The sequence below is a fragment of the Dipodomys ordii genome, unplaced genomic scaffold (assembly GCF_000151885.1).
Source record: "Dipodomys ordii isolate 6190 unplaced genomic scaffold, Dord_2.0 Scaffold34, whole genome shotgun sequence".
Lineage (NCBI taxonomy): Eukaryota > Metazoa > Chordata > Mammalia > Rodentia > Heteromyidae > Dipodomys > Dipodomys ordii.
In genome coordinates, this window is record NW_012267250.1 from 2,178,657 (window position 1) to 2,184,214 (window position 5,558).

The 5,558-nt window shown below is 45.7% G+C and overlaps 1 protein-coding gene across 1 annotated transcript in view; it reads left to right on the forward strand.

Moving 5' to 3' along the window:
- The first annotated feature begins 1,575 nt into the window (after window positions 1-1,575).
- Atad1 (ATPase family, AAA domain containing 1) overlaps window positions 1,576-5,558 on the forward strand; it is a 27,969-nt gene continuing 23,986 nt past the window's right edge. Inside the window, exon 1 of the mRNA XM_013017047.1 lies at window positions 1,576-1,644. The gene's annotated coding sequence lies outside the window, so the exon portion shown is untranslated. The remainder of the gene's footprint in view (window positions 1,645-5,558) is intronic.

Sequence of the window (5,558 nt, forward strand, 5' to 3'; positions counted from 1 at the left end):
GATGAATTGAGGTTAGATTCAGTTTTATTAGAGTTCCACTACATTGTTAGGATTCAGTTAGTTTGTCCTCAGTAGAGTGACTAATTACATCCTATATGGCCCACACTGGCCTTAAACTTGCTTATGTAATGCAGGCTGGCTTCAAACTTGAGATCTTTATGCTTCAGCCTATAAGAAGTGGGATTGCAGGTATTCAACCACCACTCCTGAAGACCAGTTCTTTTGCTCTGGTGATTTTATTTTACCAGATTTTATTTAACCAGTATTAAAATACGACGGTCAAAGAGCTTTAAAATGTGTCATCTTGGGCTGGGAAAATGACTCAGAGTGGTAGAGCGCTTGCCTTGCATGCATGAGGCCCTGGGTTTGATTCCTCAACACCACATAAACAAAAAGAAAAAAGCCAGAAGGGGCACTGTGGCTCAAGTGGTAGAGAGCTAGCCTTGAGCTGAAGAGCTGAGGGACAGCACCCAGGCCCAGAGTTCAGGCCCCATGACCAGATCCCCCCCCCAAAAAAAATTAATAAAAATGTGTCATCTTTACAAAACTAATAATGCTAAAACAGTGGCTCCTGTAGAGGGTTTTACGTAAGGGACATAACACATTGCCTGCATTGTATTACAAGTTTCTAACAATGGTAGCACTTGCTTATTCAACAAGCAGGCAGCAAAATTCTTCAGTCCTCAGAGATGATCACTAAAGCGGAGGAACACCAACTGCATTCTCTAGGATGAGATGCAGGAGGGAACGGAACTGTTCGTTCCGGTCTCACGGCCTCTAACTGAAGAAGTTACTTCTTCCATTTGGGAACAATGCCCAATGCCAGCTCGCCTCCTAGAAGCCCTGTGTATTCCGAACGCCAGGGCAGGCTTTCAGATTTGCTCCCTTGGGACTTTTTGTGTCCCATCCCTCACTCCAGAAAAAGAAAGGAGTGAAGGGAAAAGAGCAGTCACCAGAATGCGAAACCTGGTTACCAGATGCCCTAGATGGAACAGAGGGAGCGGATCCAGTGGCCAAGCCTGTGGGTGTGGGCGGCAAAGTCATCTTTCCGAAGGACACGGAAGCCCCTCCCCGCAGGTGTCGGCGGGGGCCGAGATGCGGGGAAGGTGACCTCATCTGGACACCCAGACGCAAACTGGCCAGCAGTGTCCCCGCGCCCCGCGCTCCGCCTCGAGTACAGACGGATCATCATCATCAGCAGCAGCAGCAGCAGCAGCAGCTGCACGGTGGAGAGTCCCGGGGAAGCGGGGGAAGAGCGGGATGTCTTTGCAGATTTCCCTGTAATGTCAGCGTTGCACCCCGTCCCTCGCCTCAAGTCAGGGACTTTTCCTGCCTCCGAGACCCAGCAGTTCACTCCCGAGCCTTGACAAATGCTACTTGCAGATACATCCACCTCGCCGAGAGCCTCGGCCCAGTACACTGAGCCTGCGCGGCCGCAACCAACCCAGCCTTTCCCAAGCCTCCGGACGCGCCTGCTCCCTGGCGGCCACGGCGGACGGGCTGCGCATGCTCGGTGTTGGAGTGGGGGGGGGGGCAGGGGGCGGGACACCGCGGCTCCAGCCGGAAGCGTTTCTCCCAGGCCGCATTTCCTTCCTGTGCAAGGCCGGGCGAGTGTCCCCGTCGCGCCGCTCCTTCTGCCTCGGGGTGAGTAGCGGCTTCCCACGGGCTCTGGCTAGACGCACGCAGGATCCCTGGGAGATCCTTCAGGGACCGACTCCGATCTGGGAAGTCCCGTCCGAAAGGTCACCGTGCCCTCCTCCCATTGCACCCCCGCGCCGCCCCCTCCAGCGCCCCGCAGCCCCGGGTACTTTGGGATTAACCTCCAAGGGCGTCCCGGGCCTCGTCCTGGCCTCCAGCCCGGGCTCCTGGGCTGGCTGGGCGCGGCCCCCCCACCCCCAGGCTCGTGCGTCCCCAGGGCTTCTCTGTAGCCCGCCTGGGCTTGGGGGACGGGGTCCCCCCCCCCGGTGACCCCCGTTCCCGGGCGCGTAGGCGAAGGAGGCCGGCGTGGGTCGGGGCTGAGGACTGACCCGGCGCCGGTGAACCACTTGGTGCAGAAGAAGATGTGGGTCTTCAGGGCTGGGCACGGTTTCCCCCAGAGGACCGTGCTGTTAGTAATCACCTGCCCTCCCCGTGAAGGTTGGCGGGCTTCCTTTGTCGTACGCGGGCTGCATGCAGGACTTAGGACCCTTCGCGTTAGCAACCCTGGGAAAGGCACTGCAGTGAAGGAGCCGGGAAACACTGCTGAATGAACGCCATGTTCGGCTCTTCATCTGTCATGAGAAAGCATGATTGCCCTTTCCATTCTGAAACGGATAGCTCTTTAAGAATGAATCTGCTGTCAGGCTTGCCTGACAGAACCGAGCCACCGTGCTTTTGCAAGATTTCTTAGCACTTTTGAGTATAGGTACATACTTGTGTGTTCGTGTTGTTGAACTTAAGTGTTTTTATAAGATTTCTGATGTGTGCAGTTGAGGCACTTACTGTGTATTAAACTGTAATGATCCTGTGATTCTAACAGCCAAATATTACAGATACATTAACACTATATGATCCTGTGATTCTAACAGCCAAATATTACAGATACATTAACACTCTATGAATGGTAGGTGAGCCTAACACTACAGGTATGTAAGCATTATATGAGTGATAGACGACTGTATGTCTCATTTTGTAGGTACTGGATGAAGTATTCTCAGTTACTGTCTGCAAAGCAAGAAGTTTCAGTGTCAGGTCAGGATTTTGATGTCCTTTGAAAAGATAGGCAAACTTTTGAGAAGTGGCAGTGTTAGTCCTAAATCTGTACTGTACTCATCAATTATTTCAGAATGTGAAACTATTTAAAGAAGCCTTTTGTGTCTTCGCGTTTTTATAGGGCTAAAAATTGTTGCTCTTTGATGACTGAAATGTGCTTCGATAATAGCCCTACTTTGTTCTTGTAGTTCAACCCACATCCAATGGATGGCAGTTTCTTCACTACCAACTCAAACTTTAAACGAATGAAAACATTTTATTGAAATGTAACCACTTTTCACAGATTAATGAAAGACCTTACCTTACCAAAAGGGAATAATACCTTATGTATTGGTAATCATATTCCAATCACCTTTTCAACTTTACTCTGTCAGAATAAAGACTAAACGATCCAGTGTTTTGTAATCTCTCTCTTTTAAGAATACATGCTGATGTTAAATGTGTTACATGAGATTTTAGTGGAATGACTACCTTTCTAATTGATATAACAGGCTAGTGTATTCTTTGAGTAATTATATCTTATCATTATTGAATATTCATTATTGGATATACAATATCCAATATACCCTTATTGTATATAGGTGTTCAATAAGTGCTTGTGGAATTACATTACTTAATATCAGTAACGTTTGCAGTTATTTAGTTGTTAGGTTTAGTGAATGACTCCTAGTAATGGAAAATTAGAGAACTTTTTTTTTTTTTGCCAGTTGTGGGGGCTGAACTCTGGGCGTGGGTGCTGTCCCTCAGCTCTTCAGCTCAAGGCTAGTGCCCTACCACTTGAGCCACAGCACTACTTCTGGCTTTTTTTCTGCTTATGTGGTGCTGAGGACTCAAACCCAGGGCCTCATGCATGCAAGGCAAGCACTCTATCACTGAGCCAACTTCCTACCCCCAGAATTGGAGAACTTTTGACTTTGGGAATTCCTTCTGAAGTCTGGCAGTGACTTTGTTGGAATGATTGAGTGGGAGTTACAGTTACAGTTTTATATGTTGAACAGATAGTTTTTAAATTGTCTTGTGTTTGACAATTAAAGTTATTAATCCTGTTTATAAGTCTTTAAACTCTAGTTAAAGTAGCATAGTTATAAAGCCAATAATCACAAAAAAGAAGACATTTGTTAAGATAATGAGGTAGGGCTTAGTGTACAAGGTAGAGAGTTTTTATAATTTGAGATTTCATTGAACAGATAAATTGGTTTTTGTTTGTTTGTTTTTTGTTGTGGGGCTTGAACTGGGCCTGGGCGCTGTCCCTAAGTGCTTCAGCTCAAGGCTAGTGCTCTACCACTTGAGCCATATTTTCCCACTTTTTTCCACTTTTTCTGTTTATGTGGTGCTGAGGAATTGAACCCCAGGGTTTCATGCATGCCAGGCAAGCACTCTACCACTGAGCCACCTTCCCAGCCCTAAAGTTGGTTTTTTGACATTTGGATAAAATTTGACTAATCTTAAGTGAATGAAAGACAGTAACCCATCAGGGTACAATGTATATACTGGGCTGAAGGGAAAATCCATGTGAGATACCTCTTTTTTTTTTTTTTTGATCAGTTGAGGGGCTTGAACTCAGGGCCTGGGTGCCGACTCTGAGCCTCTTTGTGCTCCAGGCTAGCACTCTTATCACTTGAGCCACAGCACCACTTTCAGTTTTTTAAGTGGTTAATTGGAGATTAGAGTCTCCGGGGGACTTTTCTGACCAGGCCTGCTTTGAACTTTGATCCTCAGATCTCAGCCTCCTGAGTAGCTAGGATTACAGGCATGAGCCCTATGTGATACTTTTCAGTGTTAGTTACTCCAGGTATTGAGAGTTCCCATTGAGAAATGATAAAAGATAACATACTTCACTAGATGGGTGCCTGGCCGCTCACGCCTGTAATCCTAGCTACTCTGGAGGCTTAGATCTGAGGATTCCGGTTCAAAGCCAGGTGGGGCAGGAAAGTCTGTGAGACTCTTATCTCCAATAAACCACTAAGAAAACCAGAAGTGGCACTGTGGCTCAAGTGATAGAGCACTAATCTTGAGCTGAAGAGCTGAGGGACAGCACTTGAGCCCAGAGTTCAAGCCCCACAACCAACTTAAAAAAAAAAAGGTAAAATACTTTACTGATTGGATAGCCTTGGATGCCTGGGAATCCTATAATGGCAAAACTTGGAAGTCTTATTAGGGGGAAGTACATACTCTTGAATAGGAAGGAAGTATAGGAGAGTAATTTTAAAATGTAAAGAAATTGGACCTATTTCAGAAGCAAGAGGAGGTCTTTAATGGTAATAAGAAGAGATACAATTTTAGAATTGGGAAAATCATGGATTTTAATATGTGTAGCACGTAATTTTTTTTAATTTATTTTATTTTATTTGTGAACATACTGTACAGAGGGGTTACAATTACATGGGCAGGATAATGCGTGCATTTCTTACCAAGCATTGCAGCCTCCTCCTTTGTTTATCCTTCACATCCCTAATTTTTTTTTTTTTTTTTTACTGTTACTGAGCTGTCCAAATTCTGATTTATTTCCTTTTTAGGTGAATGCAAAATATGTTCTTTTTTCCTTTATGTATCACATAGCATTCACCACACCCTTGTTATTAGCAAGGCTTAATGTTTAAAACTCTCCAAATGTGACTGTCATATCATCCCTAACAAACTTGGTTTGTATAGTTACTGCCTTTGACAGTATAGTGAATGTGTGCTATAACCTAGCTGTGATTACTGTCATTACCAGGGATATATTGTATATAAAAGCAGCCACATTGTCTACCCTCCTCCCTATTCTGGTGAGAGTACTGTATTCTTATTTATTTATTTATTTTTTG